The sequence below is a fragment of the Prionailurus viverrinus genome, chromosome C2, assembly GCF_022837055.1.
Source record: "Prionailurus viverrinus isolate Anna chromosome C2, UM_Priviv_1.0, whole genome shotgun sequence".
Lineage (NCBI taxonomy): Eukaryota > Metazoa > Chordata > Mammalia > Carnivora > Felidae > Prionailurus > Prionailurus viverrinus.
The window spans coordinates 140,876,852-140,888,959 of NC_062569.1; the positions used below are offsets into that span (position 1 = coordinate 140,876,852).

Genomic DNA, 12,108 nt, shown 5'->3' on the forward strand with positions numbered 1-12,108 from the left:
GTACGTTCCAGGGGCGCAGAGGGTGACCAAGAGGTGCTGGACCGCAGGGCGACGGGTCCGCCACCCCCGGGGGCTGTGCAGGGAGACGGGCGTCCTCTTTGGGGTCGCAGAGTCCGACCCGCGCCATCACCCTCCTCCCTCCGCGAGTTCGAGCCCGAAAGGCTGGGAGAAACCCTTGCTCCCCGCAAAGAATATTTCTGGGGAGAAAAACTGGGCAAAGACAGCTTCTGTGGATTTGCTTTCGTGGTCTGCCCGGCCGGTCAAGCTAATGGCATCTTAACTCTCGGTTTTGTAAGGGTGATCTGCGCCAGGGTTCTCCATTTATTGAGCCATTGAAGGGAACTCTATAATTCGTATAGCTCTTTACAAGTTAGATTCGTTTGTGTAGTATACAGAGAATATAAAGAGCATGTAAAAAGGCATCCCGGTGATGCTGGCAGGCCGTTCTGCAGACCCAGAGTCTTAAGGGGGTACTTAAGAGGGTCCCTGGATGCGTGCAGGAGGCGAAAACAGAGTTTATGGAAGGTACAGAGAGAGTACGATCACAGACAGCGTCGGGGGGATTCAAAGGAAAAGAGAGAGCCTCGTCTTTGCTTGAGGTCTGGGGTTTTTCACTGAGGACAGTCGGTGGTCGGGTGTAGGTGTCCTCTTAGGCATCCAGGAACCCGTGAGAACAAAGATGAGGGCCCAGGTCTTACTCCTTCAAGCCAGGGTATCTTGGTGTCCAGATGTCTAGCGCAGGTGGTCTGGAATACTGTATGATAGCTTCCTCTGGTCCTTCTCACCAGACTAGGATAGAATAGGATAAAAAAAGTTATCTATTCTAAATAAGTCCCTTACAAGGACGACATCCACTATTTGCATTATAAGGCATGTGTAAAATGGGGGTGCAGGTCCTAGCAAGAATAGCAGAGGGGGAAATAGAAGCAGGAAAGGGAAGAAAAAGAGTTTTATGGAGCCCTTCAGTTTCCCTATCTCACTGGGGTGGAATTTTTGGCTCATCCCAAGGGCCCGGAACGATGCATGGCACACAGTACGAGCTCAGTAGGTACGTGTTGAATGGGGGCAGTTCCAGAGCAGCGTCTAATACCGTTGTTATAGCCCAGGATGTTATTGCTATTGAAGGAAGCATTCCGTGGATGGTAAGTATGATAATGCTTTTTATTCAAAGCTGTCGAATGCTGTGGCTTTACTTAAGGCTTGTTAAGTTTACAAATTCAACCCATGTCCTTCCCCCCCCCCCCGCCGCTCCCCCCCCCCCCACGCTGGGTTCTGACTTGCCATGGGAACATATCACCACCAGGGGGCGGTACTTGCTAAGGAACAAATACCAGGCAGGGCTCCGTGCCTTCCCTTGGGAAACTGGGTGAATGTGGTGGTCGCGAATCACAAACTCCCAGTTATAAGACAGATCAGCACTTGGGAGCTAATGTACAGCATGACGACTATAATTAACAGTACTGTATGGTGTATTTGAAAGTTGCTTAAAAAAAGTAAATCTTGAAAGTTCTCATCACAAACACAGTGAAGCGACTCGTGTTAACTTATTGTGCTAATCCTCGTGCTGTATGCATGTATTTTAAGTCTTTGTGCTGTACGCCTTCAACTGAAAGTGTTGTATGTCACTTATAAAACTGGAAGACAACAACAGAGACTCCCTGCCTCCATAGATGTGTCTCCGTGGCCTGAATTTTATATTCCCAACGGCTCAGGGAGTGTAATTATCTTTGGTTTTAAAATAAGAAATGCAGAGGCACCTGGGTGGCTCAGTCGGTTGAGCATCCAACTTCAGCTCAAGTCATGATCTCACGGTTTGTGGGTTCGAGCCCCCCACTGGGCTCTGTGCTGACAGCCCAGAGCCTGGAGCCTGCTTCCCATTCTGCGTGGCCCTCTCTTTGCCCCTCCCCTGCTCACTCTGTCTCTCTCTCTCTCAAAAATAAACATTAAAAAAAATTAAAATAAGAAATGGGAGGGGTGGAGAGGGGAAGAAATGTAAGTAAGCAGTAGAGCTTTGATAATGCCAGTCAAATTTTACTAGGCCACTTCTCATTTAAGATACAATTTCAAACTATGAAATATAGATACACATGTATGTATGGTGTGTGTGTCTTTTGCTTTCTCCTTAAACTTGCATACAATTACTCTCTTGAAAGATCTTTGTTTTATCAGTCCCTTTAGACTTGAACCCCATCTAGTTGCCTTCAGAACATTTTAGAGCCATATTTGAACAAAACCTCAGAACATAAATTTAAGCAAGTTGAATCCTATATATGTCACATTGGGAGGATACTTGGAAGTCACAAGTATCACAGAAATTAACTTGGAAGGATGTCAGTAACGGTAATGTCCAACAGGTGTTGAACATATGCCAATCAATCAGGTTTATTAATTCTTGCAACCTACTCCTTCAATAGGCACATAATAATCTTTATTTTCCAGAAGAGGAAATGCAGGTTTGGAGAACCTGGGAGAGCTACCCACAGTAGATCAAGAACTCCCCCAAAATATTTCCTTACACTAAATCTCCTTTCTCACCTCCTTCTTTACCAACTTTCTCCCCAAGTCTTAGCCTCACTCTCTCGGTCTCTCTCCCAAACAAAAAGAGTCATCAGGTCTGCGGCAGTAACTATCAAAGGTCGGCCTAGATAGAACATCTTGTTGTGTCAGAAAGCAAGAAAATACTCAAAGACAGGCAGAAACATGCTCAAAGGGCACAGGATCCAGCTTGACAAGGGTTTTCATTGTACAAATTTAGGACCGTTTAAAAGAATACTGATAAAGGAGTCTAACATTATTGTATATGTTAAAAATCCAGTTCATAGCGATACTAAAAAATAAATGGGAGCAGAGAGGAAGTTTTCTTTACAAAATCCAGAGGGTGGAACAACAGAATGGGGAAAAATCACCACTCTGCATCTACTAGTGTAATAATTGTTTCAGAAATGAGTCACTTGTGGATGCTAACAGCATTGGGGAACATTTTTCCAAGATCAAGATATTCTCCTGGTGTCTATCACCCCAGAGGTTATCCCCCAAAGGGATAAAGGAAATTTCAATGGAGAAATCTACTGCACACCACCTTACCAAAGTGGTCAAAATTATCATCACCCAAAATGGGACCATCTGACACTCTTTGTGCCTGGTTGTGATATAAACATCACCCATGTAGTATAAATGTAGTATAAATGTCTAACCTGATTCTAAAGAACCACGAGGAAAAGAAATCAGATATATCCAGAAAATGACACATTCTACAAAACAACTGGCCTAAGCTCTTCAAAAATATCGGTTCCACGACAGATGAACCAAAAAAGTTCGGGAGCTGTTCTAAATTAAGGGAGCCTAAAGAGATAGGCAATGAATGGCCATGTATGATCCTTGCTCAGGTTTGGGATTTGAAAGAAAAAAAATTCCGAGGACATTAGTATGACAAATTTGAATATGAACTGTATAGTAAATATTATTGTATCAATGTTGTATTTCTTGGATTTGATAACAGAATTATGGTCATGAAGGAGGAAATCCATGTTCGTAGGATGTGGGAATATTTAGGAGTAAGTATCCTCCTGCCTATAACTAATTCTCTAATGGCTCAGTAAAAATGGAGGGCTTTATATCTGGAGAGGAAGCAAGAGAAATTCAGCAAATGTGGCAAAATGTCAACACCTGATGAGGCTAAGTGAGGTGCTGATCATATTACTCTTTCGAGTGTATTCTGAAATTTTTCAAAATGAAAAGTTGGGGGAATAAACCACAGAAGTTTGCTCACATTGCAATGCTACAGGCCAGCTGTGGTTCAGCAATTTCATTCCGGAATCCAAACGGCCCCCCGGCCACCCCCCCACCAGCCTGGGACTTACGGTTACCTGGCAGAGGGAAGGGAGAGTTTGGTCTGCTCAGTGCACTGGTTCTTGAAATCTTCTCAGGCTCACTAGCTCTCGGCCTCATGGTCCCCTAGCCCCAGCAATTTCAATGGCCAAGCCCAGTGGCAATCCGGTGGGCAGTGTATGCCTTCTTGGGATCCGGCGAATGAGGTTATCGAATTCAAGGAGAAAAACAACTCACTGACATCTAGAATCCAATAGCTCGGTTACCCTCCCAAAACTGGTTATTTTCCCAAGATCACTAGCTGATAAGGGACTCCAGCTCAGATCCATCTCCAAAAGTCATGCTTTGTTTTTCTCTCAAATTCATGTGTTTTTTTTAATGAAAATATTTGATTGTACGTTTTCAAATTGTTATACATTTATTTGCTTGAAAACTCGAGAAAATGCATAAGGTATACCTTGAAAAGTTTCTCTCCCAGTTCTTATCCCCATTCATCCCCAAAACCTCACACAGGCTATCACTGTTACTAATTTTTTGTGTATCCTTGAGAGTTCTGGGTGCCTCTATCAGCTAACCCAAATGTATAAACTTATTTCCTCCCCCTTTACGACCTAAAATGTAACATACCAAATACATAGTTCTTTGCCTTGCAAAGCTGTGCTTTGAATCAACATCAATCTGTTCGTACGGTTCTCTTGAGGATGGGCACCAAGACAGAGTTAAATACGCAAAGATTTCATTTGGGCTCCATACCAGTGAGAGAAGAGGGGAAGACTGGCTCCACGTGAAATCGAAGGGAAAGGAAGAGACAATGGAGGCATTCCATTCCGCCCCCCCTGCCAAGCAGGATAAGGAAGCCTGGTCAAGACCAAGAAAGGAGGGGGGACTCCTTAAGCCCAAGCCTACCACTAGAGGGCTCCCAGTCTCCCAGGGGCAGGCCGGCCACACTCAGCCTCCCGGCTGGGAGCAGCCGGTGGGAGGTGTGCCCTCAGAGCAAACGTGGTGGATTTCAGAGTTCAGTGTCTGGGGCTCTCGGTCATGACACCCCCCTGTAATTAGACATCTATGAAGCACTCAAAACGAGCTGTATTTAAGAAATCAAATAATTAAAGAAGCACTTGCCATGCATTTTACACTTACTACATAATAATCACACACAAACATTTCTGTCAATGATCTCATAGCAGGGCTCAACACCCTCCACATCCACGTGGCCTGAAAGGTACAGACAAACACACAACTCCTGAGATTATAAGAACACAGGAAAAATCAGGTGCAACTCAAGGCTTTTCTTTCTGTTAGTGTGATACCATGGGGCAAATTGGTACCTTCACTTTGAGGCAGCAGTGGAGAGAGAGAGAGAGAGAGAGAGAGAGAGAGAGAGAGAGAATCCATGGGCTTCTGGAGAAGTGAAATGCAGTTGAATATAAAAATATACGTATCGCCCACTCCTTCTGCTAGCATTCGTCCTTTAAACCATTCCTTTCTTCCTCACACCACAAGAAAATCCGTTCTTTGTTACTAGTAAACAAGAGAGGACCAGAGATACAAATCACCAAAGTGAAAGGTTTTTTTTAGGTAATATTTTCTATTTCATTTTACAAATATGTGTGTGTGTGTGTGTGTGTGTGTGTGTGTGCATGCATGTAAGAATTGTGTTAGGAAAGTACATTTTTTGCTTCTAACCTTCATTAATAAATACCAAGTAATGCTGATTTAAAATGTTAATGATTCAGTAAGTCTTGAGGATGAGACATTGAATCACAAGTTGAAGGGAGTGTATGGATCATTTATTCCACCCACCTCATTTACTAGATGGAGAAGATGATTCACAGAAAGATTGGTATTTGGCTCAAGGTCATACAGAATGCTAGGGTAGCATCTGGGAAAACTGGAAACACCAGGGCACGTGGAAAATGCCAGGACTTCTGAAATTGGCATGTGCTCCTTAAAATGCTCTGAATCATCCCACCCTGCAACAGCCACACCAAACCCTTCATTTCATAGTTCTGGGAACACTGCAAGAATTCTCTTCCCATTTGCTTAGGAGTTCAAAGATGTACTAATCCCTCAAACACATGTTAATATGGATTTTCTTTGATGAAAAGGGACAGATATATCCTCCAGAATTAAGCTCCTCCTTCCTTCCTCCATCCGGTTTCAGAGTGAGTACCTTCCAGTTCACTTAGCGTCTTTCAGGATGGCTCCTGAGGGTGAAAATTAGCTAAAGTGATGCTCTTTGGTGAAGTGAAATACTTTCCTCCAGAATTCCTCTCCCTAATTATGCATAACTTCTTTTTTTCCCACGTTTTATTGTTGTTTTAAACTTTTGACTTTCCCCTGTCTTATTCCTTATTCCTTGGCCATGACACTTGCCTGTCCCTCCTCCTCTCCCCACCATCCAATCTTGACCTGCCCTGGGAAGAACACACAAGCTGAGTCCTGAATGCCCCAAAACCACCCACACCCACTGACTAACTCATGAAATGTAGTTACGTGAGGAAGTAAAAGCATGTATTAGATCCCAGATCTCTACTTCTTAGCCTTATGACCTTGGGACAGTTGGACCATAATTTACTTAAACATACTCTCTCTGAAGTACACTCAGGATATTTGAACTATTTTGCTGCAGTGAGCATCTGCTATCTAAAATCTGTGCACTGGTATATTTCTTCAGAAGAGGTTCCTAGCAGTGGAATTGTTTGGTCCAGGGTATATGTGTTTGAAATTTTGATAGGTACTCTGCCAAAATGTCCATCAAAGCCAGAGATGTGTTTGTTCCAGATGACAGTTGCAGATATTATCGTAGTGGTAAAAGGCTACACTTTCATGCATCTTTGAATTGGTGAATGGGGTCCAAAGTCACACCCTCTCATCTTCCTCCTTTCCCGCTTCGTATGCAAGAGCTTTTTAAATGTGGCCTGGCATTTACCTGTTTGAGTCTGGCACTTATCTGTTGGAGTACTCAGAGGAAATGCAAACTCAGAGCCAGTAATTTGTCAATCTCTGTTTCAAAGCGCTGGATTATATCTCTCAATCCTATTATAGATGCTTGTACTACCTAATTGTATATCTGCAATTAGAATGAGTTGTTCTATCCAGAGTTTCCTTAGTGTTTTCCTCTAGATTCCCTCTCAAATGTTTTTAATGCTTTTATTGCTGTTTTACATTACACAAACAACATAACGTCTCTATAAAAATTCAAACCCATAGAGAGCAAAGCATGAGTTGTCCTTCCCAGTCTCGCTGCACCCTATATGTCAATATCTGTAGCTATATCTCAGCCATGCTTAGGTTTTCAGTCCATGATTTGATACTCAACTGCTCCGCGTACTGACAGTATTCAGGTTGTTCAAATGAATCCCCAAGTAGAAGTGGCAAAGGCAGTGAAATACAGGGACAACTAGAGAAAGAAATAGAAACTCCCTGAACAGTTCTCTGTGACAACTGTGGGAGTATTTTGATAAGTGTTGGCAGCAGGACACTGCATGTGATGTGGGGAAGGAAACCTTGGCATTCGAACAAGCAAATGGTTTGGCGACAGTTTATTAAATTTCTGCAATGCTTGCAAATGCCAGTAACGCTTTCTCAGACCGCAGACTTACTACATGTGACAGGTTTGGGAACGTTTCACAATTGTCATCAAATAAATGGCCCTTCAAAATTAAAAAAAGTATACGAACTCTGAATAATTGTCACCACTGAAACACAAGCCTACTGGAGATGATATATTTAAACTTGTGTATTTTGGTTGCTTCTGTGCCACAGAATCAAAATCTAAGCAAAGGCACCCAAGCACAATTGTAACTCAATCCCACTGGTAGGTTTTGGGTCAACTATTAGACTTTCTTTATACCAAATAAAAGTCCACATTCCTTCCTAAATGTATTATCTGTAAATGCCTACATTTAAAAAGATTTCAAAGCAATAGCTACCATTATGCCTTAAGGAACTAGAATAAGAAAGAGCAAACGAAACCCAAAGGCAGCAAACGGAGGGAAATGAGGAAATTAGAACAGAGATCAATGAAATAGTGAACAGAAAAAACAACAGAGAAAATGAATCCAAAAGTCAGTTATTTGAAAAGATAAACAAAATCAACAAACCTTTAGCTAAGCTGACCAAGAAAAAAGAGAGAAAACACAAATTACTAAAATCAGGAATAAAAGAGGGCACGTTACTCCCAACCTTCTAGTAATAAGTTAGATTTTAAGGAAAGCTATGAACAACTGTATGCCAACAAATCAGATAACTTAGATGAAATGTACAAGTTCCTAGAAAGACACAAACTGCCCAAACTAACTCAAGAAAAAAATTAAAAATCTGAATAGGCCAATAATAAGTAAAGAGATAAAATTAGTAATTTAAAATTTTCTTTACAAACTCTTCCGAAATATTGGAGAGGCAGGAACACTTTTAATTCATGTTATGAGGCCAGAATAATCTGATACCAAAACCAGAAAAATATATCACAAGGAAAAAAAACAAACTGTAGACCAAAATCCCTTATGAATATAGATGTAAAAAATCTTCAACAAAATACTAGCCAACTGAATCCAGCAATATAAAAAGATTGTATGCCAGGACCAAATTTATCCCAGAAATTCAAGGGTGGTGTAATATATGAATATTAATCAATGTAATACACTATATATAGAATAAATGACCAAAAAAACCACATGATAATCTCAACAGATGCAGAAAAAGCATTTGATGAAATCCAACATGCTTTCTTCATCAATACACTCAACAAATCAGGAATGGAAGGGAACTTGCTCAACCATCCACAGATAACATCATACATGATGCTAAAAGACTGAATACTTGCCCTTAAGTGAGGAACAAGAAAGAAAAGGATGTCCACTCTTTCACTTCTATTTAACATTGTACTGAATGTCATATCCGGACAATTAGGCATGAAAAGGAAATAAAAGTGCTCACTTCAGCAGCACATATACTAAAATTGGAACAATACAATGAAGATTAGCATGGCCCCTGAACCAGGATTAGACACAAATTCATGAAGCATTCCATTAAAAAAAGAGCAAATAAGTATCCGGAGTGAAAAAAAAAAAAAAAAGAAGCAAAACTATCTCTATTTGAAGATGACATGATTTTGTACATAGAAAATCCTAAGGAATCCATTAAAAATGTATTAGAACTAATAAGAGTACAAGAAGGTTGCAGGATACAAGATCAATATACAAAAATCTATGGTATTTCTATAGACTGGCATTGAAAGTTCTGAAAATAAAATTAAGAAAACAATACCGTTTACAACAGCATCAAAAAGAGAAAATTATTTAGGTATAAATTTAGCAAAGGAAGTGCAAGACTTGTACACTGAAAACTACAAAACATCATTGAAAATAAAGACCTAAAAAAATGGAAAGATATTCTATATTCATGGATCAGAAAACTTAATATTGTCAAGATGGTAATACTCCCCAAACTGATTAAAAGATGCAATATAATTCCTATCAAAATCCCAGTTGGCTTTTGAAAAAAATGGACAAGCTGATCGTAAAATTCATATAAAATTGCAAAGAACCCAGAAAAACAAAAAAAAAAATCTTAAAAAAAATGAAGAATAAAGTTTGAAGAAGCATGCTTCCTGCTTTCAAAATTTAACTATAAAGCTACAGTATTTAAGATGATGTGTCACTGGCTTACAGATAAACATAGAATGATGGAAAAATTGAGAGTCCACAAATAAACCCTTACGTTTATGGTCAATTGATTTTTGACAAATGTACCAAGACATAATAGGGAGAAAACAATATCTTCAATATATATTTCTGGGACAACCAGATATCCACATGAAAAGAACAGAGTTTATTTCTGAGATATATTTCCCATATCAGACAACATACACAAAAGTTATATGACTTCTTCACAACATATACACAAAGTTAATTCAATGGATTATAAACCTAAATGAAAGTGGGAAAGCTACAAAACTCTTAGAAAAAAAATTAAGAGTAAACCATTTTGACCTTGAGTTAGGCAGTGGTTTCTTAGATTTAAAAAAAAAAAAAGCATAAGTAAAAATAGAAAAAATAAATTGCACTACATCAAACTTTCTGCACAAAGCATCAAGAAAGTGATTAGATTTCCACAGAATGGGAAAAAAAAATTGCAAATCATATATCCGACAAGAAACTTGTATCCAGAACATATAAAAAACACAACTCAATAACAAAAAAGGGGCAACCAATCTAAATTAAAAGTGGGCAAAACATTTGAATAGACATTTATCAAAGAAGATATGCAAATAGCCAGCAGGCGTGAAAGCGACATCACTAACCATCAGGGAAAGCACATCTAAACCAAGTGAATTATTACTTCACACCCATTAGGTTGGCTATAATTAAAAAGGCAGTTGTTAACAAGTGCTGATGAGGATATGGAGATACTGGAACCTTCAGGCACTGCTGGTGTGAATGGAAAGTGGTACAGCTGCTTTGAAAAACAGTCTGGCAGTTCCTTGAAATGTTGAATGTACAGTTATCGTGTAACCTAGCAATTCAACTCGTAGGCATATACCAAGAGAAATGAAAACATACATCCAAACAAAAAGCTATACCTGAATATTCATAGCAGCATTAGCCATAATAGCCAAAAAGTGGAAACAGCCCAAAAGTCCAACAACTAATGGATGAAAACCAAAATGTAGTGAATCCATATGTCAGAATATTATTCATCAGTGGAAAGGAATAAAGTACTGACACATGCCACAACATGGATGAGTCTAGAAAACATGCGAAGTAAAAGAAGCCCATCAGAAAAGATGACATAGTGTAGCGTTCAATTTATATTGAGTGTTCAGAACAGGAAACTATAGAGACAGACAGTAGGTTAGTGGTTGATTAGGACTGGAGGAAAGGGGTTGAGACTGAGGGTGAATGCAATGGGTACTAGGTTTCTTTTAGGAAAAGACTAAAATGTTCTTTTTAAAAAATTTTTTTGAAGACAAGTATTGTTTATTGAAAATTTGTTTTCTGTTTTATATAGATGTATCTGTGGGTAACAGTTGTGACAGTCAAAATAAGATGTTCTAAAATTAGATATGGCGATGGTTTCACATCCCTATAAATATACTGAACAACTGAATTTACACTTTAAATGGGTAGATTGTATAGCATGGGACTTCTACCTTAACAAAGCTGTTTTTAAAAACAATTCTGACCAGTCTGGCTGGTCAGGTATCCTTTTGAAAGGATACCTTATTCCTACTCCCTTGATCATGACACTTGCCTGCCTCTTCCCAGCAAACTTGACATGCCCCAGAGAGAAGGCAAGCTGGGTCCTGACCACGTAAAGCCATCCCAACTTAGTTGGATACAACCAACGTGAAATGCCGGTGAGATAGCACAGCTCCAGAGATAAGCTGCCTTTGTTCAAATCCCTCCTCTCCACTTTTTAGCCCTTGACTTTTATTAGTTTATTTGCACCTCATCCTTCTAATTAATCATAAAAAATTGGAGCCATTATAACACCTTGTAGCATCTGGGGACAATTAAAGCAGTTAATACATAGGCATTTAGCACACTAATGGGTATACTCAATGAGATCAGTTTTTGTTACTGGGAGTTGCCTGTTCATACTCTGACCCTTGTGGGTCTAGTTCTGGCCACATTTGGATGATTTCTCACTTTACTTCACATGGAGATAACATCAGTTGCCTTCACTGGCCTCTGTTACATAGCAGAAGGCACCAGGCCTCTTTGCTATGCCGTGGGTGGCCAGCACAGCCATTTGGGCATGGGAGGTAGTTTAGTGCAAATCCATAGTTAAAGGGAATTATGTGTTTTTAATTAGGACATTTTCTGCATCAAGTGTGTAACAACTAAAGGGACACATATTATCTCATTCTTAGAAAAATAATTACACATAAAATAGATTAGGAGTATGAAGAAATGCACTTAGAAGACAGTGAACATTGAAAGGGCGCCTGGGTGGCTCAGTCAGTTAAGCGACCGACTTCAGTTCAGGTCATGATCTCAGGGTTCAAGGGCTTGAGCCTAGCATCAGGCTCTGCACTGAGCTCAGAGCCTGCTTCGGATCCTCTGTCTCCCAATCTCTCTACCCTTCCCCTGCTTGCTCACATGTGCATATCCTCTCTCTCTCTCTCTCTCTCTCTCTCTCTCTGTCTCCTCTCTCTCTCTCTCAAAAATAAACATTTTTTTTAAAGAATAGAATGTAGTGCACATTTAAAACGTTGAAAGAAGGGAGTGTATTTGCAATTCTAGTTTTAAACTTTTTTTAAAAAATTTTTTT

At 40.0% G+C, this 12,108-nt stretch overlaps 1 long non-coding RNA gene and 1 other non-coding gene across 2 annotated transcripts; one reads left to right on the forward strand and one right to left on the reverse strand.

The window, feature by feature from the left end:
• Positions 1 to 301: 301 nt before the first annotated feature.
• On the reverse strand, positions 302 to 4,618 carry LOC125174659 (uncharacterized). Its single transcript, XR_007155493.1, has 3 exons — positions 4,456 to 4,618; positions 3,867 to 4,014; positions 302 to 789 (listed from the first exon to the last, which is right to left on the reverse strand). It is a non-coding gene; the product is annotated as an uncharacterized LOC125174659 (long non-coding RNA).
• Positions 4,619 to 8,761: 4,143 nt separating this feature from the next.
• LOC125175818 (U6 spliceosomal RNA) lies at positions 8,762 to 8,868 on the forward strand. The gene has a single exon (XR_007155993.1). It is a non-coding gene; the product is annotated as a U6 spliceosomal RNA (small nuclear RNA).
• The last annotated feature ends 3,240 nt before the right edge of the window (positions 8,869 to 12,108 follow it).